The sequence below is a fragment of the Numida meleagris genome, chromosome 2 (genome assembly GCF_002078875.1).
Source record: "Numida meleagris isolate 19003 breed g44 Domestic line chromosome 2, NumMel1.0, whole genome shotgun sequence".
Classification (NCBI taxonomy): Eukaryota; Metazoa; Chordata; class Aves; order Galliformes; family Numididae; genus Numida; species Numida meleagris.
Window position 1 is genome coordinate 144095123 of NC_034410.1, and position 25444 is coordinate 144120566.

The 25444-nt window shown below is 44.3% G+C and overlaps 1 protein-coding gene across 3 annotated transcripts in view; it reads right to left on the reverse strand.

Moving 5' to 3' along the window:
- The window catches only part of SLC45A4 (solute carrier family 45 member 4), a 68815-nt gene extending 54163 nt beyond the window's left edge, over positions 1-14652 (reverse strand). For 2 of the 3 annotated variants that reach the window (XM_021387178.1, XM_021387176.1), the window contains exon 1: positions 14418-14652. The gene's annotated coding sequence lies outside the window, so the exon portion shown is untranslated. The remainder of the gene's footprint in view (positions 1-14417) is intronic. The other variant, XM_021387177.1, reaches the window with a different exon arrangement.

Sequence of the window (25444 nt, forward strand, 5' to 3'; positions counted from 1 at the left end):
ATAGGATTTCACCTGCCTTATTAATAAGCCACCATACATACTGAACACACCTACACCAAGGCCCTGGCAACCCTGGATGAAACAATAACCAAGTGAGTATAACACTAAGACTTAATGAACATTACAACAACTTCCACATCTTTTTCTGGGTGGCATATAGCTAATAATCTGAACTTGAACTTTAATTCAGTCCCCAATGATAAAATACACTTTTATCCCAGTGTACTTCTGGAGATAAAGATTACATCACAAAACTGATGACATCTCAGAGCAAAACAGCACTCATCCTGAACACTTCCGTGCACAAAGACTGCTGTACTTCAATGTGAGCTAACTGGAAAAAGTTAAGGGAAGGAAACAGAAGAACGAACAAGAGCCAAAAGACACAACTACAAATGTGAAATGCATGAAAACATCCTACTCATTTAAAGTAGTAAGACTTGAAAGTAGCATTCAAATGCAAAAGCTGCTGAAAAGACAGTATTAAGGCACCTCCTTCAGAGGAGAGATTGGCTTAAACTGTGTCTGAGGATTACAGCATATTCTCCATATGCTACCTGTAACAAAGTGTTATTATTCATCTAAGACAGACAGAGCAGGTTCACTCCTTCCTTACCACACTCACTGTGAACTTCCCTGTGGCTCTACAAGATGAGATTGCTCCTTGCAATCCTCATACATTCAGTTGTAAAGACAACTGCCAAGCACAAAGGCAATTGATGTGCACCATGTGTAGTTGTGTCTTAATATTTAACACAAGAAAACTTCAGTTGTTGTAGCTTGTGAATAAGAAAGTAGAGTTAGTTGAATACTAACAAAGACCTTAAAGTTGATGAAAGTTACTGGGCAGCACATGGAGGCATCTGACACCTTGACAAGTGGCTAACATGGAAAATGAGGGAAGCCCTCAGGGTGAAAGATTTCATGGTGGTTGAAGCTTATTTTAACAAAAACTAGCTTGTCCTTCTGGACTGTTTTATTTTGGCAGCTTTGCCAAGAACTCTTAGTCATTTTAGTTTTCCAATTACAGTACCGGCTTACATAATAAACTAATGTGTTTACTGTTTGAAAATCACCTGCCAGATTTTTGGGAGGACTAAGATTTGATTAAAGCAATGTGCAGTTACGCATAATACATATTTAAATGTTCTGGGCTTTCAGAGCCTAAACTGATTTGATATCACTGAATGTTGCTTTGTAGAGCAGCCAAAATTTAATAGAGAAAACAGGGGCATCACTTTCCTGTTATCTCCTGTAAGTGAAATGCATTTATTATCCTGCATTATTGTAATAAGGTTCTGCTCTTCCAGAAACAAATTTTAAAGTTGGACTTCTGACCAATGGAGTTCTCTGGAAAAAACACAAGTCATCCTAGACTATACCAACCTACTTTAAAAATACATCTAAAAGAACTTTTTAAGCCAGAAAATACTTACACTTCCAAGCTGCAGTTCTACATTAAACAGACACAGAAAGTGTTAATGTGTTGGAACAGGCTGCCCAGGGAACTGGTAGGGCTGCCATCCCTGGAGGTTTTCAAGAAACACGCAGGTGTGGCAGTGAGGAACATGGTTTAATGGGCATGGTAGTGATGGGTCAATGGCTGGACTAGATGATAGTGGTGGTCTCTTCCAACTTTAATGATTCTATGACATTACCACTCTTTGCTTCCATTCTGGTTTCCAGTCAAGTGGTAGTGGAAACTAAGGTAACTTAATTGGGATTGAGAGTTACAGGTAAGTTATTTTTTCCTAATAAATGAACAAGTAATGCTCTCAGCATGTGACCTTTAAGTAAATTCTGCAAGAGAATTCCTGTCGTGTCTGTAAAGTTCTTCCTAATTTACATGCTGTAGTTTGTACTTACTGCAGGTAACCCAGAAGACTGTTGGCTATGGAAAAATCTTGGCTCACCTTCCTTTGAGGACCTAGACAATATGTCCTTGTCTTACCACTCATACACAAAGTCTGGAGAAACAGAATGAATATTAAGTGTGCCACTCCACTCATAAAAGAATGTTTGTCCTATAATAAGCTTCAGTCAAGCTGGAACCTTCACTCACAGGGAATGCAGAACTCTGCAGGTGTTATCAGCTTTCAAAAAGCAGAACTGAAACAGAGCACAGACAAGTTTCACAGATCTAGTATGACATGTTGATTTCCGTTGAAGAGTGCCCTCAGCACAACCAAAGACTCCAGTTTACTCTAGAACAGACATGGGGTAACCCAACCAGCCATCCAGGTAAGAGCTTGAGTTCGCCAATTCCAGATTTCCTTGCTGTATGGAAAACAACCTGAACACATGCATGTGCTTTCTGGCATGCTTTATTAAACACAATCAGATCAAGAAGTTGACAAAACAAAGGACCTACACTACACTTGATCTCAGCCAGAAGGCCGAGCAGATGAGGAGCGCAGGCACAAACAAATCTCTAAAAACCTTCAGTCTCATTTTTTCCTGCTACAACATTTGTGACCTTGATTCTGCTTAACCTTGGAAGCAATACCGTACATGTAAGGAGAAAGTAAGATAAATGCACCCCTTCATTTTTTTTTTTGCTTCATCTTGTCAATGCATTTCTTTGCTGGCCCTATAAAGCTTTTGCCATGCTGGGCATTTTCAGGAACAGCTCCTGCACTGTTGCTGACTGGGATGAGGAGTGAGGAGTTGCTCTATAGATGAAAAAACAATCAAAGCTTTGAACAGAAAGAAAGGAGCATTTACACAGCACCAGACTCCTCTCCCACTAAAGAGAGACACCTCAATTAATTTCAACAAACTCTCCAGATATACTAATCTGTTCATTAGAGTGCCCACTAATTCAAGACTAGCAACTAGCACAAGTTAAATGGTATTTTTTACTGCATCAGGCTTTTCCAGCAGCTGTTAGTACAGTTTGATATGCACTGGCTCCACCAAGGTATATAAAATTCCTTAAGTAGACAGCTCTCCATGTTCTGTCTATTTATTATTTGTCTTGGCCATCTCGTTCTCCCTCAAGATGTTCTTAAAGCCACTGATCCAGGATGTGTCAGCTTTGAAACATTACTTAATTACTGGTGGCAGTGATGAAGCTCATCCTCCGCTCAGCTCCAGGAAGCTAACGTCAGCTGCTCAAGTCTAGAAGGAATAGCACAGACATCACTTCATTCATCATTACTGGATGGAGTCTAAAACCAATTACAAGTCAATTTGACAACTATTTGTGACAAGCTGGCAAAAATGCTAGTTAAGTTCCGGCAAAGTTGTCCTCCAGCATCTTTTGGAGAATCCCCCAGCCTGAGAAGCCTTTGGAGTCCACCTGAATTAGTGAAGATGCAGAGGGACAGAAGTTGCTCTGCCATTACATTCATCACTGAGCTGCATGACAACTGAGCCAGTGGATGGCCAAAGGCTGAATGAAGGAAACATGCACATTAATTACCAAGTTAAAATAGCCACATGGAAGAGAAATGCAGAGGTTAAAATCCAGAAACCATGGATAGATAATTTTCCACTTGCTGGCTAGTCTTCTATTATTGAAGCTTTCAGTGGTGTAAAAATACCAGACCAGAGCAGATTCCTCCCACTAGAAGCAGCTGTGACTACCATTTGGTGCAATTAAGCTGATTTCAGTGGTGGTAGTACACCGACAGTCATCCTTTGAATCCCATTGGACTGGGAACAGTGACACCAGTCTATCACATTGAATGCATCCTCCCCACACACAGTGAGCAGAACTGTTCACATAACAGATCAGAAAAGGTACCCAGACTTATAGGTAGGTCCTCCCAGCATAGAGAGTCTGTCTAACATTCTTAGAAACACTGGGAACACAGATCTACCATTGAATGACATGCTTAGAAATAAATACAACTTGAGATTCATTCGCTGGTCTTTAAGCCTTCTCTTTAAAGCTCCCCATTCTTTCCTGCAAAGTTGGAATGGTGACAACACTGCAATAAACTTAAACCTTTTGAGATGCAAAAAACAGATTGAACTTTAGTTTTGCTTGCTCACAAACAACCTGCAGAGCTAGAATTTGTTCTACAAGGCCAACAAACTCATGAAGAGTTTTGGGCTCTTGCTTTGTCAGATAGGGTGGAGTCAAGAAGTTTCCAGCCTTGGATTCCTGGTTGGCTTTCAGTCCAATCAAATGGTTTTAAGTTTACTAAAAGCTGAAAACCAGCCAGTATTTTTAGTGTTATCTGAAAACATCCATAACAGAGTTATTTCATCCTTACATCAACTGTGAGCAAGGAAGTGAAGATTATAAGGGCACTTATATAACCATACCAGGTATGAACTAGAAAGGATGCTGGACAGGCAAAGCAAAAATAAGGAATGTGTTTTTATTTGATATTTGTCACTTGGCATATGTCCATTTCCCAAGCTACAGGTACATATGCAATACTAATGAACCAAATGCTGCCCCTGGAGATAAACAATGTGTTGCTTTCATTTGCACAGTGCTTCCACCTTGACCACACTAATTCAAACAAAGGGAAAGCCCCTAAATCTTGGAAGATCTGTGCAGGTCATCAGGGACACAAATTCCTGATCTTACCCCACAAATAAAATTCTAGTAGGCAGGATGAAGTTACAATCCACAATCAAGGCAGTTTATTGACAATTAGGTTAAGGATCCTGTGAGATATTCAGAAATACCTCCAGACTCTTCCAGAGCCACCCAGACAATGAGCCTGTTGACCAAATGCTTCTGAGAGAGGCTGAAGTTCAGGGAACAGTGTGGCTATTATTGTACCAATGATAAATTTAGGCATTAATTACAGTCAGTTATTCAGTAACCATCCTTAACACAAAACTGGAACTGATTTCTTTAGGAAGTGTTAATTTAGGAGCATAGTTGATGAGAAGAAAGCTGCTAAACGTAGCTCAGAGAAATGCTATGCAGTGGTGGGCTGCTGGAACAAGATGAAGGTTTGGGGCACTATGAGCTAATGGTTCAGCAGTTTGCAGTTAAGGCACAGCTTATTTTTCATGCTAAGTATAAATTTTCCCAACAAGTCACTTGCACAGAGGTGAGAAGCAAAGAAATCTGCTTGAGGAGTACAGAGTCTAGTTTATACTGAACACTGTGGGATCATTAAGGTCTTTCCCAAACTTTATGATTCTATGATCCCACAGTCATTATATCACAGTATAGATCAAGCTGTGAACAGGCTAAGAACCTCCCAAAACAAAATACAGGGGATGCTCTGAAAGTAATGCTTCCTATTTTATTATGTTGGTTCACAACAAAGGCTACCGGTACATCCACAAGCATATCCTACAGTTCCCAAAGAGGAAAAATGATACTGGCAACTAAATTTCAAGCCCACTAGATGAACAGTTATTGGGCATCTATGGAAGATGCTGGCACAAGGCTTACTGGACAGAAACCCAAACTTACATACAGCATAGCTTAACTGAGACCTATTGAAGACTATTCAGCACCAGCCAGGCTGCACCTGGATTCCTGTGCCCAGTTCTGGGCTCTCTAGTACAAAAGAGACCTGGACATACTGGAGAGTTTATGGAGTGCTAGCAACATCATGATCAGATTGGATATCAAGCATTTGTCAAAGGTTACATATGAGGAACTTGTAGGTACTTGTCCTCAAAACACTTACACAACCCAGGGACATGGTCAAATAAAGGTCAGGCACCCTATGGAGGCACACTGTCTAGTCAGCCACCTGCAACCCCTAAGAATGTGCCCTACTCATGGCAGTAAATTTCTTGGACCCAAGTAGGATATGCACAAATAACATCACCATCCCTGAAGAACCCAGAGTTGCTGGCTCTATAAGGGCACTCATTCAGAAGGGCTCCAGGTCAATCCTCCACCCATAGACCAAAGAACTAGAGGCTCCATCACTGGACCCGGAGGCAGTGACTGTATACACACCCCCCCCCCCCCCCCCCCATCCTTCTTCATTCCTTCATTTTCCCCATCTTCCTCTAATTTATCTCAGGATAGTTAGTAGCAATTGGATACATGAAGCTTTGTTACATGCAACTTTCACCGTCACCCAATTTGCCCGGTTTTGTATTGTTTTCTTACTGGTTCCCCATGGTTTCATTGCTGTTTGCATGGTTTTTACTGCTATTAGATTTGCCCAACTTGTGGTTTCATATAGCTCTAGCTGTTGTAGGATACTGAGGATAGTAAATGGAATAAATTGATTGTTTAGTCTTGTTAGGTTCCCTGGGTTATTGTAGTGGATGAGTCCTGCTGTGTGGCCCTGCAGACCAGGGAAATCCCTCACACTGAGGGAATAAAAGAGACCACCCCCCCCTCACACACACAACTCCCTGAGTGGGATGAGACACCGGAGCATCTCTCCTATGATGAGAGGCTGAGAACTGGGACTGCTTAGCCAGGAGAAGAGAAGGCTCAGGGGGATCAGGGTGCAAAGAGGACAGAACCCAGCTCTTGGCAGGTTTGTGCCCACTGCCTCTTGGCCTGGCACTGGGCAAACTGGAACACAGGAGGTTCCTTCTGACCATCAGGAAGCAGTCCTGTACTGCACTGAGCACTGGCTGCCCAAAGAGGCATCTACCATACAGCTGCATTTTGAGAGTTTTGAACAGACCACAGCTGGATGGACACTAATTGGAGAGGCAAAATGAAAGCAAAGCGGCAAGAAGAAGAGCTCAACCTAGGGCCAGCAATAACTGTATAAGTATGAAGGGTACAGATAACTGTCAGGTCTTTTTTTTTTCAGCCCACTGAAGGAGTTAAATGTTTTGACTTCAGCTGTGACAACCAACATGAGCAACAGCCTCAGCCACACAAGAGCACTGATGCTGGAAACAATCAGGTATCTCCTGCACCAAGAAGCCTCACCTTTCTCCCTCTCTACACACAAGTTAGAAGCACAACAAGAGCCAAGAACAAGGGCAAGAAGAAATCTGCATCAAGAGCTGACTTGCCCATATAAGTTTCAGACAGCAAGCAGGACGTGAGCACGGGATATGTTAGCAGTGAAGCTAATTGCACATTTGTTTTGGGTTATTTTTTTTTTGAACCCCTGGGAATTAGCTGGCCAGCCACACTACTCCAAGGAGCAATAGTTCAAACTGCCAAATCACTCCTCTGGGAGTACCTAGAGCCAGACTGCACAGGCCAGTGTACTTGGCCCAGATATTCCCCTTGTAGAAGAGGAGGATTTTTACCCTACATGCATGCCTTCACCACCACACAACCTCAGATCTGTTACCTGGAAGCAAAGATCCAGGACTGAGACTTCTTTAACATTCCTTTCCTCCTATCCCTAGTCCCATATGATCGATAGGTATGTTGTAGGTTACACAGCATTCAGGTCAAGTTTATTCTCAAAGACTGCTTACTGCATCTAAGTGATGGCAGGAAACGTTCTGCAGGCAACGCTTGTTGGGTTAAGCCACCGATTTCTGGATGCGGTCCAGGAAGCGCGATCATATATTCAAGGACATATTGCAGAAGATAAGCATGACATGCTTTTATCAAAGTGCATTTTGGGTTCAGCCCCCAGTTAGATCATTTATTTATCTGGCACTGAAGGGTGATAATGGCTTGTTTTCAAGTCTCCAAAATAAATGAACTATCCTGCATGCAGAAGTAGTGCAGGCCAGCCAGCAGAGGAGAGAAAATATGCAGGGTCAGCATAACACTGGCTTCAATTTCAGCTATGAAAACATTAGAGCTCTCATTTAAAACAAGATGAGGAAGCTAGGTTCCCTCTCTGCTCTAAGATTACCAGTTTTGTTTTCCCTCCAACACTGAGGAGACTCACTTCAAACATCACTTAAACAATTTGGGAGTAATGATGTCCTGTATCTGTTGCTGTTTACACACCATCAATTTTTAAGAGCATTTTCACTCTCTTCTTCAGGGCCAAGAAGTTCTGTCTTCTCCCTTCTGCCTCACTACATGAGCAGCAACAAATGACCATCAGTTTCAGTTTTGCAGTGAGCAAAGGTCTCACTCTACTGCAGACCCCAAGTTAGTCAGTCCTCACTACAAGGGAAACAGCAAGTCAAACCAGCTGAAGTTACATCCTTCATGGATGGAAGTCTTGGAAAGCAAGTCTCCAGCTTTAATAGCATTTTTAGAGTTTCATTACTTGCCTGTGTTGTGGAGACAAACTTCCCATAACCATATACTGAGATCCATCCTTGAGTAAACCACATGGCAGTGAGAGCTAACCTAAGGTCTGAAGCAGCTCCCATGCCAAACCAAATTATTACCAAATGAGAGCCTCGTGTCCCACAGCTTGCCAGCATCCCTTGCCAAAAGTTTGATGAGAAAACCTGGCTGCTTACCCTGAGTTGTTACAATGCAGTATGCCAGCTGCAAGTCCAGTTGACTTTACAGCACTTGGAAATACCAACACTAAGGGGCTTTAGTTAAGCTCCCATGTGCCAGTTTCCATAAGATGGTAACTCACAGCACACAAGCCACCTGGTGACTGCCATGCTCTGCACCACTGCTGAGATGCCTACAGTTCAGCTTTTAACTTGAGACAAATTCTGATCCCAGCAACTGCCCAAGGTCTACATTTCATAGTGTTAACTCTTTTTAATGCTGTGTACTTTATTCCACCCAGAAGAGCTAGCTATGATACAGAAGCATAACAAAACCACTTCATTCAGGATATCAGTAACTATCCAGTGCTAGGATTCAAGAGACATGCAGCCTTAGCTGGAGGACGCAGTATTCTCCACCATCTGAGGTTCTGGGTGGTTACTAAACATACTCCGAGCAGGGCTGTGACCCAAATGCAAGATGTGTGGGTAGCTGATAAGCTGCAGACTGTGGAACAGTCATCTGACCAGCAATAGCTTACTGCAAGCATGTGAAGTCTTCAGCTCACAACACAGACCTCCATAGCTTAACACTGCCTCCTTCCAACCTTGGTTTGGGGCTGTCCAGGGTAGTCCATTTGGAAGCAAATTCTCAGAGGGAAGCACCAGTGATGTGTCAAGCTCCACACATGGTGTCACTCATCTGGCAACAGACATCCTGTTCAATTTGCTGGCAGCTGGGTTTGCCAGAATCATTTCTATTCTGTGCCTCTGCATGGTGAGTTACATACACTGCTCTGCTAGGAAATTTACTGGATTTGTTAGAACAGTTGACTAGGTGGGAGTAACACTGCTTAACAGTACTCTTTCAAACACTAATATCTATTTAATGCTAGTGTATTAAACAAAATGTTAACCACTGCACTCTGGATCCCTGCTTCTGCATGGAAGTGGTTTAGTAAAGCTGAGAGCACATTGCATGTGGAAGGACTGGAAACTGTAGCACAATAATTACCAGTTTAAACCTTCTCTAACTGAAAGGGCAGCACAGAAGGCTATGCCACTGCCAGAATAGTTCTGACTAACCTTATGCCTATAGATTGACTAGGTCACAGCCTGGGATTTTGCACAAGAGTGATCTCTGCAAGACCCACATACAGTTTTTCATGCTACCAGTTTCTCTGCAAGCTGCTAAAGCTTCCCCCTCCATCACTCAACAGCCTCACCACATCCACAGCAGTGTTCTTAGCCTATCAGCTGGGAAGTCCCACTCCAACCAAGTTGCTATGCCTCCTTTCTGCATGCTTTTACACCAACCATCTGGTTAAAGTGAGTCTGAACTGCAAGTGAAACTTGTTTTTTCTGTCTGAGGCATGACACCACCACTGCATGTGCACTGTTGCTCAACATACACCACTTGATAATTTGATGCAAGGATTCGAGGGTGGCCTTGAAATAACAGAAGAGGTACAGACTGTTAGCTAAGCTCAGAAAACTGCCAGCTGCAGCTCCTTGTGATGAGAGAGGTGAAGGATCTCACTGCTTCCACCCAGCATGGAAGCAGAGGGGCAGGACAATGTGCAAGAAGCCAGCTTCAAAATCCAGGAACTGCAGCATGAAGTCATGTGTTCAACTAAGAATGCCAGCAGTATATCATAGGCAGGATTTAAAGATTAAGCTACGCAAAAATCAAGCACTAGTGCTTAAAAGCTGGTTATTGCTTAGTGCCTGTTGAAGGTTCACAAGCCCCGCTCATCAGCTGGCAGGTCAGCTCAGCAGTCAGCTCCCACCTAGGCATTTAACAAGATGCCTCTCAAAGCAAGGACATGTTTTCTAAGCTGCTCTACTAGCAATACACTTTAATATCGAGGTGTTTTTTCCACCCCCCAGTCAGTTTCCCTAGTGAAATGCTACCTAATGTTAGTAGTCTCACAGCTTTTAGGAATGACTCATTTAAAAAGAAGTTTATACATAAGTAGAGCCTACACATTCCAGCCTCAGCAGACAAGCAGAGCCATATTAAATTACCAAGCCCTAACTTTCTAGCTGTCACTGAAGCCAAGACTGGAGTGAGTTTAAAGGTAATTAACCTCTGAGGTCACAGCCCTACAAGATGGGTCCAAACTCTGCTTTCTCCAAGCTCCTCAGAGCCTGAACAAGAATAAAGGCAGTGACCTATACGAAGAGTTTTACAGGGCAACACTTTCACTTTGGTGCACATTTACACCACCAATGAAGGACACCTACAAAAGAGATCCTCCCTGCACTGCTTTAAGTTGACAAGTATGAAGTGCACACCAAATGATTAAGAACACATCTCAGCTCTGTGTTTTGCTTTGGGCTGCAAGCAGTCCCCATAGCATCCAAACAAGATCATAGCAGCAGATAGTGCTCGTTCTTCTCTCAAAGACCAACTCCCAGAAAGCAGCAGGTTCCTGCAGGAGTTAACCTTCTTGCATAACGTGTTATCTCCAGAAACATACGCTTTCAGTTTTAGTGGAAATACCTCAGCTATATATATATATTCAAGCAAGGATAGTTTTTGTAATGAGACACGAGCCAACTCATGTAGATTGGTCTCCACTATTACAGCTGAAATAGTGGTTCCACAGATCCCATTCATCACTGAAGGGGAAGTGGGCATTTAGGGCAGTTATTTTGTCATGAGAACTCTCTCAGTGATACAGAAATAAAGCTCTCACTTCCAAGACAGCAGCTGCCACTGTCTCTGACAGACGCAAACTCATAGATGCTTTTGGACACCACCAAGTGACTGCAGGATGCAGTTTCAGCAGCTTAAGGCGCTGTTACCCTCTCAGACCTGTAGCAAAAGTCTCCTCTGGAAGTGTTTACAGCCAGAGTGCCAACTAAATACCTTTATCTCTTATCTGAAACCACTTTTCCTTATTTAGGAGGGGAACATTTAGGCCTGTTGAACATTTCATCAACCCAGTATAATCATTAAACAAACCAAACGAGGAAGACCTTATCTTTTGCAATACTGTTATGGGGGGAAAAAAAAACAGCACACACAAGCTCTGCATGTCCTGCATTTAAACAGCAGAAGTGTCAGAGCAATCACATCAGCAACCACTCCTGCCAAGCACTTACAGAAAAGCTCAAGTTCCACAGGCAAGCAGCAAGTACTCACCAGTGCTTTCTTTGACCTCAAGCATCACCTCAAGCCATATTTCATTAAATATTTTAGTAGCACTGTCTGAACGAAGGCAGCAAAACATGACGCAGATCATACTGGAGCAGTTTTTACAGAGCAGCAAGGATACACACTGTAACAGCAACTTCTCAAAACACTGCAGTTACCCCTCTGTGCTCCGCACTTTCAGTGCTGCCTACCACTGTGGCTTCACATCTCGCTATAGGAGGAGGAATTGCCACCTCTATCCAATATTCAACATCCTGCAGTGTTTTTTCTAGCCCCTTCCCATTTGCAATTAGCTGCAGTAGCAAACTCCAGCAATGTTAACTCACTCTCTGCATTCTGGAGTCCTGGCTAGGTCTTACCTTGACCCTTCCTTTTCTTCCTCCATTAATGAAGACCACAGGATGCCAGCCTTCACTGAACTCACTACAATGGAACACTGTCCCAAAGGGAGAGTAATTTTCAAGGTCAAAAGCAGTTTCTACACCTGCTAGATCTGCTAAGTGCAGGCATCTCAGAGCTGCAAGTCACTGGTAATGTAACCTTACAGAAAGCTACAGCTTTCAGGGGAGATTTATAAGAGTGAAGTGCTAAATTATTTCTTCCTCCCCCACCACATCAAACTATGTGAGGTGAGGCTCCATTGTTTTATGGCACACACCAAGATCAGGTTACAGATTAAACATGGAATTATTCAAATGGAAGACTACTTAAGTTTAATAGCCCAGAAAGCTAAATAGACTTCAGTTTTTGGCCCCTTTGTTAAGCCCCCTTCCAGCAGAACCCCAGAGGAACCACCTCTTTCTCACCCCATCCTTACCTCATTAGGACTCATTGCTCTACCCCAGAAACACCAACTGAGCCTCTCCAACCCCACCTCACTCACTCTACCACCCACTGCTCATCTTCCCAAGCTCTTCTTCCAGTCTCTCACCTCCCTCAGCCACAGTTCACCCCTTCTCCAACCCCATTTCTCCCTCACTACAGCACCTGCCTCCGTTTCTCACCTCCCTGCCCCTCCAGCCTCTTCTCTCCCTCACCCAAAGCTCCCAAGCCCTTTCACACCTTCACAACTCCACACACCCCATAATTCCTCATACCCTTCTCCTCCCCACAGCACCTCCTTTACCCCAAAGCTTCTCAACCTTTCCATCACACACCTTTATCCTACAGCTTCACAGTCCCACATTTCCCTCTCCCCAGATCTCAACCTTTCCCATCTTTATGGTCCCACACCTCCCAGCTCCTCAACCCACCCCACCCTCGGAACCACACAACTGTCACTGTAAATCTCCTCAGCCCTTAATGGTTCTGTCTTTCACACCCTGCCTTTTTCACTTTCCCAACTCCACATCTCCCTCACCCCAAAGCTTCCTTTCATGTTCCCATATCTCCCTCATCACTCCACATGTTCCTCACCCCAGATCTCCCCAGTCTTCCCTCATCTCTACGATTCCATATTTCATTCATCCCAACCTCCTCACCCCACCTTCTTCACCTTCACAGCCCTCTATCTCCCTCACCCTAAGCCCCCCTAACTCCTTATCTGTCTCATCCTAAATCATCACACAACAGCTCCCCAGCCCTTCTTTACCTTCACAGTACCATATCTTCCTCATCCCAGCCTCACACTTTTTCCCCTTCACAACTGTATATCTCCCTCACTCATCTCCCAACCCTTCCTGACCTTCACAGTCCTCATCTCCCTCACCTCAAATCCTCACTCCACCTTCCTCATCTTCACAACACTCCCCCCACAGCTCCTCAACTCTTCCTTACCTTCATGATCCCACACATCTCTCATCAAACCCTACCTCACAGCTCCCCAGCCCTCCCTCATCTCTGTAGTTCCACAGCTTCATCACCCCAAATCCTCACCCTGGCACCATAACATTCACAGCCCCACATCTTCCCAACCCACACTGACCTCCATAGTCCCCTGTTTCTTTCAGCCCCAACCCTCATCCCACATTCATCACCTTCCCAACCCCACATCTCCCTCACCCCAAGCCTTCCTCACCTTCATGCTTCCGTATGTCAGTCATCCCAATGCCACACTCCACCATCTTCACAGCCCCATATCTCCCTCACCTTAAATCTCCCTAACCCTTCCTGACCTTCATGGTCTCATATCTCCTTCGCCAAAAGTCCTCATTCCACCTTCATAACACCACATCCCCCACCCCACAGCTCCCTACTTCTTCCTCATCTCCATAGTTCATGCTTCCTCACAACCCCAGATCTCACCAATCCTTCCTGACCTTCATGATCCCATCTCCCTCACCCCATATTTCCATCACCCTTCCTTCATGGCCCTATATATTCCTCACCTCAAGTTTCTCCAATCCTTCACCTTCATGGTTCCATAGTACACTCATCCCAATGAGTCACTCCACCTTCACAGCCCTGCATCTCCCTCATCCCAGATCACACCAACCCCTCCTGACCTTCATGGCCCTCACCCCACCTTCACAATCCTACGCAGTACTACAGACCTCCCCTAACCCTTCCTCACCTTCATAGTCCCCTGTCTCCTTCACCTCAAATCCTCATGCCTTCTTCATCACCTTCACAACCTCAAACCTCCCCAGCTCCTCCTCATCATCATGATCCCGTATCTCCTTCATCACAGCCTTACCCCACAGCTCCCTAACCCTTCCTCACCTTCAGGGTCCTCCATCTCCCTTACCTGAAATCCTCACTCCACCTTCATCATCCTCCCAACACCTCACTCCTAGATCTCCCCAGCCCTTCTACACTCTCATGGTTCCATGTCTCAGCCATCCCAACACCCTGCTCCACCTTCCTCACCTTCACAATCCTACATCTCCCTCAGCCTAAGCCTTCCCAACCTTTCCTCACCTTCTTGGTCCCCTATCTCCCTCACCTGCCCTCCAACTCCTCTCTTCCACGCCACCCTCCTCTCCCTCCCTCACTCCACAGCCCCATTCCCTCAGCCTCCCCTCCCCCCACACCTCCCCCTTACCTGCCCCCGGGTCTCCCCCTGCACCCGGGACCTGCTCCGTGCGACGGGGGAGGCTGCGGCGGTGCCGGGAGGTACCCGCGGCGGCCGGCGGGAGGGGTGGGGGGGAAGGAGGAGGGAGGGGTGAACACACTCACGGCGGCACAAGCGCGGCGAGCGACACCGGGCACCAGCGGCCGCTTTATACCGGGCTCCTCGGAAACCCGCTCCGGCTTCCGCTTCCGCCCCCTTCACGCCCCCACCCCTGCAGTTGGGGGTCATGAATATGCGATAAGGGGGCGTGGCCAACGGACTCCAGGGTCCGAAGGGGGGCGTTGCTATGGCGACGGGAGGGCGGGCTACGGGGGCGCCCGGCGTCCCCCCTCAGGGGCGGGGGGCGCTGCCTGCTGAGGGAGGTGCGGTGCGTGGCGGGCAGCAGGTGTACCGCCATTTCCGCTGCGCTGAGGGACGGCGAGCCCGCCGGCTGCTGCGGGGGTGTGCGGCCCCTGAGAGAGCCTGTGCGGTCGACCGCCAGCGGGCCTGGCCCTGGTTTCTACAGAGAAGCCGCACGAATTGTGCTTTTGCTGCTCAGCCGTTCTATTACCTGAGCAACCATCAGTTACCACACAGCAGGCGCTGGGCTGGGCACCCTTCCCTCTTTCCTCCAGGTTCCCAAAGTTTTACCTTTATCATGAGGAAAAAATCCTCTGTGTTGAAGTTCCCGCTGCACTGTGGCACCCCTGTGCAAACCTACTCTAAAATTTCTTTTTAAGACTAATTTTTTTAAGCACAGGCATATATATGTAGATATAAAATCTGAATTAGTTCTGACGACCAACTTGATTTTCATTGCTTACACAAACAGGGGACGCATGAAGTAGCGTGTGAGCAGCCTGTAAAATGCACATTATATTGCATAAACACACATCATATTGCATAAGTGTAATTGTTTTCTGTTCCTTGACACGCTGTTAAGTATATGTTCCAAAACAATTTATTTATTTTTTTTCCTCTTGTGAGCTTCTTTCTCTGCAGTTCATGAATAATAAACCGCGAAGCATAGCAGGCTTTGGGGGGAGAGAAAGGAAAACCACAGAAGGGAAAATGAAAGAACCATATACATCTATCCACTGTTAAAGGGCAATATTAGTTTTGAGTCTGACAAAAACACTGTGATTGTGTCCCCTAAAGAACCAAAAAAACAGCATTTTTTTTTTCTAGAATATGACTTTCACGGTATTTTTGGACTCATTCAGACCAAGAACTTGGTAGCGTACATGACCACATACACAACTCACTGAAGTAACCATTGGTGACTCACAAACTCTATTCAAAGAAAGGTTGTTCTTTTATTTTTTGACATACTTCTGATGTTTATAAATATTATAATGATGGTACCATTTTTGTGGAAAAAAAAATCAGCAAAATAGTACTCTTAATTATCCAAACGGTAAAGATGAGTATATCACATCAGTTGCAGCTTAGTGTAACACCTATACTTGACAGTAAACCAAGGTCCGTTATATCACAACTACATCAATAAAATGTTGAAGCTTGCTCCATGGAATAGACAAAATTTGCCTATGTTTATAGTAATAGAAAAGTCTAATGGCTTGTGGTTAGTGACTTCAGTGGAAATTACCTGCAAGGCTAACAAAACTGAAAATACCCATCAGGAATCTCAAGTTGTATAGTTACAACTTCTGAAATGTGCTTTTTGTTCCCCATAAATTGTTGCAACCCAGGCTACATGATGTTTAGACAACTCACTGTGAGATACCTGAGAAAAATACTATTTTATTGTTCTTTTCTTGCCTGCCATTGTGGCGAAGCTTGCTCCTTACCTTGCCCTGACGTTTTAGACATGTTCAGGCTATGTCCAGACGTGTTCAGACGTGTCCAAATATTTCTCCATTTTATTTCCTTGTGATTTTCATTTGAGGGTTGTTAACTCTCAGCCACTCACTGAGCTGAGAGCCAGAGAGGGTAATTTTCCATAAAGCAAACATTTTTGTTTAAAAAAAATCCAAATTGTTATAAAGAGAATGAAGGGATGGAAAAAGAAATCCAAGGAAGCAGACCCACCTCTTCCCTCTGAGGTTCTTGTTCAACTCCAAATATTTAATCCATAATAAATAAACACATCCTCCAGTCTTGGCAGGGGAGAAACGAAGTTTCTTCTCTTGCTGATGCAGAGAGATCTGTGGATGTGCGCTGGACACGACTGTCAAGACATAGAGCTGTGGCCCAGGCATATGCTGCTTTTGTGCAGGAGAGGGACTAATGTTTATGGGAATGTGAGAAAAGCCCCTAAGCCATGGTTGAGAGTGAGTTTTGGGACATGCTCCTGTCCCTGGCTTTTGTTACGATATACCTTTTAGCAGATGCCTGCTCAGCAGGGTGGTTTTTGTCAATTCCTGTTCCTCGGTGGTTATTTCTCCCTAGGCAATACGTAGTAGGCTGAGGCACTTTAGCTAGTGCCTTCCATGAAGAAAACATCCAGAAGTGACCTTCAGATCTCCCTACTGACCCTTAAAATGCTTTTTGGTTTCCATTTTGTGGGTCACATAGCTGGAGAAACCCCCAAGGTGCTGATCCTTGCTCCCACTGCTTTGTCTGGCAGGCAGTACCCGAGGATTTTCTAAAAATTCTGTAAGACGTTGGAGAGCAATATCCTTCCCTAAAAGCCTTGCAGCTCTCTACACCACGTCCTCTGTCTTGGCATAGAAATTGGAGCAAGTGGTCTTCCCTAATTAATGATCAATGTTAATTAACCAGCCAGTAGGATCATCAACAAGTTCCTCCATTTCACAGGTACTTGGCTTACAAAATTGTTACGAAAATTTGCCATGCAGCCAAGCCAAACAAACAACACCCCCAATATTATTTTACATGCGTGTCAAAAGAAATAACTTGCCGCAGGCAACGCGGGTGAAGGAATTTTACAAGACTGCGTCTGATCCTCCCTCTCCCCTCCCTCAGACAGTTAAAGAAATGTTTGTGTGATGAAAGGGGTAAGGGAGCAGAGGACAGCTGGTTAGGAATTAATGAAATGTTTGAGCATTATCATGCAATAATGGATTTAGTTGACTATTTGCCAGTGTTCAGATCTAGCGTGAGTTGCTTTACATGAAAGGCAGGGATTCCTAGATTAAACTGAACCTTATGAAACTGCTGCTGCTCCTAAATCCTTTGAACGCCAGGACTTTAAAAAGGTCATTTATCTTCTGGATGGATGGAAGCCCACAGGATTGTTTGGACTGGCTTTCAGACTTCATGACATGTGACGCAGCCAACTCTTAGAGGTGTCTCCTGCTAAGGAGTGGCCGTGGATTTGGGAAACCTGACCAGAGGTGAGGTCTCCCGGCCAGGACACTTGTAAACGACATGAAAAATGAGTCTCAATTTTCATGTGTTTGGCCTGTAACTCATCCCTGGGGTATCTCTCACAAAAGGGTGTTTCGTTCATTTCTGGTGGGAAAACAGTGCTCTGAGCTTGAAACTGTTGTTTTTCCTTCTTCCCACCCTTCCCCAACATTGTTGTCATTAATTTGGAACTTTAAGTGGCTGTGTAAAATTGCTCATGTCCCTTGATGCTTTTATTTCCCCCCTAAAAGCATTGGGATGCTTCTAGTTTCTGCCTATCAGATAAGGGCTATAGACTTGTGCCAAGCCAACTGAAGATTTTTTATCTAAACTCAGAGAAGTTACAAGAAAGTCTGATGGATGGAAGGATGCTCTGTGCGATTCTATGGCGGGGACCTAGACAAGCAGATTTTCTGGCTCACTGAGATTACCTGTGGTAGCCAAACTTGACTTTGAGCTTGAATTCTCAGTGCCAAATGGCTTCGTGCAGAACCTGCAGATACAGAGCCTAACCCTGCCCTCTGCCCTGTCTTGTGCCCAGAGTTTACCCATCTGGGGCCAGTTGGCTCATGTCACCCTAGAGCAATATCAACAGTCCTGAGCAAACAAGGCAGAGCCTATCTCTTGGGCTGAAATCTGGAGTATGAGCAGGTGCTGTCCTACACCTTTCAAGATGGAAAATAAACAACTTGCAGTGGAGTCCCAAGCTCCTAGAAGTTGTGTTGGCAAGATGCTGATTCGAGGTCATGAGCTGTGTTGCTCTTGCTGCTGCTTGTGAGGTCCCTGAAGCATACATGTCTTGAAGAATGAGATTTCCTCATTATTTTTGTGGTTTGCACAGCTAAAAAGCAGTATTAACAGCTGCAAAATTATCCTGCCTTTTTAAGCTATGTGCTCTATAATTATCTTCACAATAAAATTGTGAGGCATTAAGCTCCAGTGCAGTTTAGAGTTGACAAGGAATGACTTGACAGGCCTTCAAGAACAGCATCTTTCAATCCTTACATGAGCACTAGGAGCAGTTAAAATGCCACTAGACAGCATTTGAGAACTGCGTGACTTGGTAGTTCAGTCACTTCTTCCCTCGCAGTGGAGACACCAGAACTCCTTTTGTATGTTATTTGCTCTTTTTCTCTCTCCTTGGGCAATGAGCCGGGATTAGTCAGTATTCCTTCCGAGCCGTCTCATATTAAACCATGACGATGATGTTTATGAGGTTTCCATTTCTGCACTGGGATATTTGTACTTTGGTCTCTCTATTTTCGCTCAAAGCCAAATTGAAAAATGGATACATTTTCATCGCATTTGGTTTGCAAAGAACCAAAACCTTGAACCAACGCCTGTAATACGGGAGGTTGGTTGAGTCTGAGATTATTTTCAAGTGTCTTCATTCACATTAGCTTCACCCTGGTTAAAGCTGCTTGGTATTATTGCCAGTTTGCACTGGTGAATACAGAAAAAAGACCGGACCAGTGCGCTGTGTTAGTTTTCTCTCTGTAAACGTTCCTGTGCAGGCAGCGTACCAGAAAGCCAATGGAAATCAATCTCTCAACTGAAATCTCACCTGAGAGATAAGTCTGTTCCCTAGTGATTTCACAGAACAAAACAACCTTTCCTGGATTCAGCTTACAAATAAGTGATACCCAGTTCATCTAGTTTAGCGCAGAATAAAGTGCTTTATTTTATCTGAATCACAGAATCATTAAGGTTGGAAAAGACTACTAAGATCATCCAGTCCAACCATCAATCTGATCACAACACATAATCTATAGATCTAAACATTAAAACATGACTTTCATTTAACAGATCGTTTATTGTTTTAATGTCTTCTTGTCTTGCAGCATTTTAGCTACAGCTGAATTTGAACTATGCAGGTGTTATTGGGCACGTTTGTTTTGATCTCCAAGGTGGGACCTGAAGCCTCTAGAGCCTTCCTGGAGGTCTTGCTTTGCTCTTTGCTTTGCTAGGGCCTGTTACAACCACATGTTGTGACTTACCTCACCTCTCCCTTGCCTAATCGGTGCCGTACCCAATCAGTGTTTGCAATATTCTGGGTCGCAGCGTGGTCAGAATTTCAAATTGTTTAGCCCTGTGTCATGAAAACTGCATCTGGAAAAGCAACAGCGTTTTTTGTATTTTTGGAGAATCCCAGGGTATAACTCAAGGAACTCCATATAAGCTAATGGCTTCTCTAGCTATGACTCGGTGTTAGCAAAGGTCCATGACCAGTCACAAAAATAGACACGGTTGTACTGATGATATTCAGGTTTTTTTTTTGCATTCCCCTGAAAACATGAGTAACGCTCACCTGGGTGATGGAAAAGCAAGTTGGATTGGCACCGGTTGGCAACGGGATGGAAAATTAGCATGTAAAAAACCTAGCGATTAAGATAATAAAAACAATGTTAAGAGTCTTAGGTGAAGCCAAGTTTTAGAGCCCTCGAGCCTTTAATTGTGAAATTCTTGGCTCTCATTTTGTTTCTGAAATAGAAATCTATTTAAATGACTTAAGCAACCCAGGTTTGAGGAATAACCCTGAGCAGACTGTTGTTGTTGTTGTGACAGGGAAACTGATATGAATTGGGTGAATAATTTTTATTCTAATTGCTTGAATTTCTAAACACAACTGAACAACTGCAGATCCCAGAGTGTTTCTTACGAAGCCATTTTAAACTTCAAGGTAAAAATGAAATGCCTTTCCAAAGTCCAGAGTTGTTTGGAGTGGAAATTAAAATCCCCAGAAGAATGCTGAGATTTTAAAAGTGTTTTAAATTACTTTCCACTCCAAAAAGGTGGATGAAAAATGACAAATTCACAGTTTCTACAATTCACTCAAATAATGTTCAATGGTTTTTCCCTCTTCCTAGAAATGAATATCACCCCAATCATGAATTCTCTTGTCATGTTTGGTATGAGGTCGTCCCTTTACATGAAGTACAATGTGGAGGCTGCACACTGCTGTTCTTAAGCTCCAGTTTCACTTTACAGTGACGATGATTTAAAATCTAGTTGCTCCCCAGAGGGGCTCTTCTCCTTTTCGTCTGCTGATCAAATATGCTCAGGATTAGTCAATACGTCTAGCTAATTTGGTGGAAAAAAACCAGCATAAAAAGAAACGGATACTTTTCTTCTGGATGAACAGCGTACATTGACTCATGTCATAGTTGTTAAACCTTGTTTTAGCCTGCAGGGGCTGGCAGGTAATGGTCAAGTCCTTTCCCCTGATACTGTCTCTCCCAGGGTAAGTCACAATCCAGTTCTCACTTTTCATCTCTGTAAAAAAACAGCTGTATTTTTTCAGTTCTTTCTGAGCAATTTCATCATTTTCCCTGACCATTTCCCAGATCATCCTGGAGCTACCACTCAACCTGTTGGAGGGGCACCTGGAGGTGCCATTGCTCTCTTCTGGAATGCTGCCAGCAGCAAGCAAACGAGGAGAATTATAGAGCTGTCTCTCCTTGATGCTCCTCTTATTTGGGCAATTGTATCAGTTCAGAAGCTTGTTCCCTTATTTGTAAAGGGGTCTGTCAACTAACCTCCTAATTTACATACCTCAGAGACCCACAAATGCTTTGGTAGGACCAAAAGCTTAATATCCTTCAGTTTTTCTTCTGTGATTAGTGAATCAAATAAAGCAAGGAAATTGTTTTGAGTATCTATGATTTCAGAGTAGAAATAAAAATCCTTCATCCCTACATGAGTCTCAGCCTTTTTTTCTGGCCTGTCAATGCCTTGATGCTAAGTGCAGACAGATGCTCTCCAAAAGCATATTTTGCCATTCACTTGGGCCAGAGCATGGAGGTGATTAAACCTTGTAGGAAAGGAGGATGGGGGTTCTAGTGCTTGAGGGACAGAAAATCAGAAGGGGGCAGAATGAATGGAGGTGATTTGCAACATGCAGAGCAGATGACGTTAAGGCTTACGGTAAAGAAGTTAACAAAACTGAGAGGAGAGAAAGTTCTTAGCAATGAGGATGTTTTAACGAGCTCCCCGAGGAGGCACTGATGCTATGCAGAACTTTGGGAGCAGATCAGTAGAAATGGTTTTGGGGAGTTTTGATTTTTGTCATCAAGTAATCAGCCGTATTTCTGCAAAAATGGCCCTCCCCAGTCCCAATTAGGCAGGAACTGGCCTGAATGGTTTGTTCTGAATTTGAATGAAATATTTTCTTCCAGCTGGCAAAAGTTTCCTCTCTCTCTTTTTCCTGTTAGTGGTTTTGGTCAGGCCAGAAGCTTGTGTTATAGAACCTGCCAGAAAAAAATGTTTTCATAATTGATATTTTCATAAATGCCTTTCAAAAATTTCCAGTCAGCACCCTCAGAGACAGAAATCCTCTCTTAAGCTCTACAACAGGTATTGAGCAGACATCGGTTCTTATCATCTATCAGCTGGCTCCATCACTCACTCTGTCGTTGACCTCCCTTCTGACAGGTCTCACAAGCCTGTGATGTTACCTTTGGAGGTTTATTTTTCAACAGCGCAAAGCAGGAGCTCAGGCAAGCAATGCGTTCCCCACAGCCTTTCAGTGTGGTCTGGTGGGGCTGTGGATGGAACGTGGGTGGAGAAGTGCAGAGAAGAACTTGGGAACTCTGGGACATTGAACTGAGTTCAACTCAAGCCATTCTATGGTTTTATGAGTTAAATTTGTATTCTTTTCTCCTCCTGGAAGTGACCTGTCAGCCTAGCCCTTTTGTATCGATCTTTAATACTCTGCTGCACAAAGTCTTCCTCTTCTGAGGTAGTGATTCTGTTTTGTAGGGGATATCAGCTTTCTGTCATCTCCTTTGGTTTGTTTTGAACTTCACTTCCTAGAAATGAGAGATGCTGCTGTACAGCTTCCCTCCTCTCCCTTCCTCCCTGCCTGCTCTGCTTATTGCTAACCAAGAGTTCCTTTGGACCATTTCTTCTTACATTTTTGTGGCTTGTTGTTAACTGCAAAATTCAAGCAGTTTTCCTGGGGTTTAGGCAGATAGGAGGTCTTTCTACCATTTGGGTTGACGCATACTGAATGCCACAAAATGCATATTCCAGAAGAGCCCCTTGCAGATCTCCACCTCTAAGCACTTATTTAACAAATTCATTGAATTTCATCTGCTCAGTGATTTTGATCTCCCTCGGAAGTGCTGCTCAAACCCAGAAGTTTGACAGTTACCACGAAGAGGAGCATACAGTCCAACAGTTTATGAGAACATGCCAATCTCATGTTTTTAGGCTTAAAATACAGAGATGGGGACAAGCTAATAAATCGTCATTCCCAGTATTTCTCAGTCTTGGAGATGGAGGATGCATTCGCACACCTGAAGTTGTGTTTGGCCCCAGCCCCCTGAGCTCTGTGTGAATTCTGCGCTTGAAGCCAGCCCCAGGAAAGCTTGCAGCTGTTCCCACTTTTGCTTTCGATCTGCATGTAACCAAAAATTCGAGGCTGATGGTAACGGAGCTCTGCTCACTGTGTTGTTAATGGCAGGAAAAAAGGTGAAGTTAATCATCTGATCCACCACCATTTCCAACTCTTTTATTCGAACCTCAAGGTACTTCTAAAAGTCTTCACGCGTTGTTGGGACAGATGTTCCACCACTGGTCACACTGGTGGTTTGTGAGATACACTTTTACAGGTCAAAAATACTGTGCAGGTGCAGAGATTCCCATTATTTTGGGAGTACCATTAGATAGTTTCTGTGTGCCTGTGTGTGTATTGCAGTCACCGACTTCACTTTCTCTCCCGCGACCTACGAGTATCTCTTGTCTCATGGAATCGAGTGTTGTTTGCTTGTTCACAGTTTCCTTTCCTTCCGTTATCCAGCGAAGAAAGTTCACTCAAGTGTTTTTTGTGAACTCTTTCAAGATCCCCAGAAGGATGATACAGGAAACAGTGAGTTTCCTTTCTATACAAACTTCTAGGGTGTTCCCATAATAGCCTGAAAGTTATCTGCACTCGACAGCCTGCAATTGGGCAAAAATTAATGAACTGTCAAGGGATCAGGCAAAACACAATTAACATATCAGAGAGGAGAGCTTGCAATAAAAAAGAGTCCTCCACTTACATAGCACCTTTCATCCCAAAGCACAATACGCATGTTGCCAAACACTTTCCTCTCTACCCTTGTGTTTCCAATTACTTTACAAGTTGGCCACGCTTTAACCATTCAGCCTGAAATTTTCCATAATTGCTCTCTGCCTCAAGTTGTTTTCTTTTTTTTTTTTTTTTCAGAGGGGAGCAAAAGGGGAGAAGTTACACATGCACACACACACAAAACCAGCCCTCCATAAAATGTACGGTCATTTTTCATGTAGATTGAAGCTAAAGAAGTGATTTTATGAATGTTTAAGCTTTGTGTCTCTTTATTTCGAAGAGCACTTTTGCATTGCTGGAGGCTGGAACAGAAAGGAGACACTTGGCACAGAAGCTGTGCTGGGGATCAGAGTCTGTCGCTGTCTCCGTAAAAATGCATCTGGATTCCAAATCCCAAGCCACAGCCCAACCTCTATTTGCATGCATCAGAGGCGTGCCTGCACCTCGCTTTTAATGCTTGCTCACTGCAGACCCCCAGAAGCAGCCCCGGTAAGCTGAATGTCTGGATGGCGCGGGCTGAGGGAATTCTCATCTTTCCCCATTTTACCCTGGGTGACCTGGTGCAGTGGGTGAGAGCTGGGAGGACTGTAGCACTGTGAGGGAGGGCAGGGCCTGTGTTGAAAGCTGACAAGGTAGAAGTGTGAGTCATTAAAAAGCAAAGACCAAACTGTAAAGAAACAATTACTTACATATTTAAAAAAAAAAAAAAAAAAAAGCAGTTCTGGAAGGCACGTTCGCCCGATGACTGACACTCCCTAGAAAAGCACCGTGTTGTTCCAAACGTCTCCCACGAGGTGAATAAACCTTGCCAGAAATAATTGCAGATACGGGATTGTGTAATTGCTGAGCGCAGCGCGGGAACCTGCGCTTTCTGTCCCTTCCACTTCCTTCATTTCAGGGCTGCACAGCGCTCAGGACGCTGGGGCTTGCACTGGCTGGAGCGGTCAGGGCAGCAGGAAAAAAAAATAAAAAAATCTTCTTAGCAACAACTTCACAGCATCTGTTTTTTTCTAGCTCCATTCATAAAAGCAGCCAAACAAGGCAGGCCACTTGGTGTACTCATTTCTGTGGGAAGCGGAAAGCTCTTGACTTGCTCGGTGCCTGCAGATTTCATCCATTCGTCGAGCAAGGAGCAAAATGGCTTTAAGCCACTTCAGGCTCTGGCATCCCGTTAGTATTCTCTGGTTACGGAGATCAAGGGACTGCAAAGGGCAGCATGATATGGAGAGGATGCAGATAACAGCTTCATCTCCTCTCTGCAGCACACAGCTAGTTTGGGGAGCAGGCAGCTGCCACAGTGGCATGGCTTGGACAGTCAGGCAGCACAGTGATGCTCCCACATTGTGGGCTTTGTGTCAGGCAGTGCTAACAGCAGGGTGGCGGTGCCTTTCCTTAAGCGATAATTCATGGCTAACCAAAAATCAAATGCTCAATCTGCTGGAGAATAAAATCATTAAGGTTGGTAAAGACCACTAAGATCATCTAATCCAACCATCGACCCATCACCACCATGCCCACTAAACCACATCCCTCAGTGCCACATATGCCCTCTTCTTGAAGACGTCCAGGGACAGTGACCCCATCTCTTTCCTGAGCAGCCTGTTCCAATGCCTCA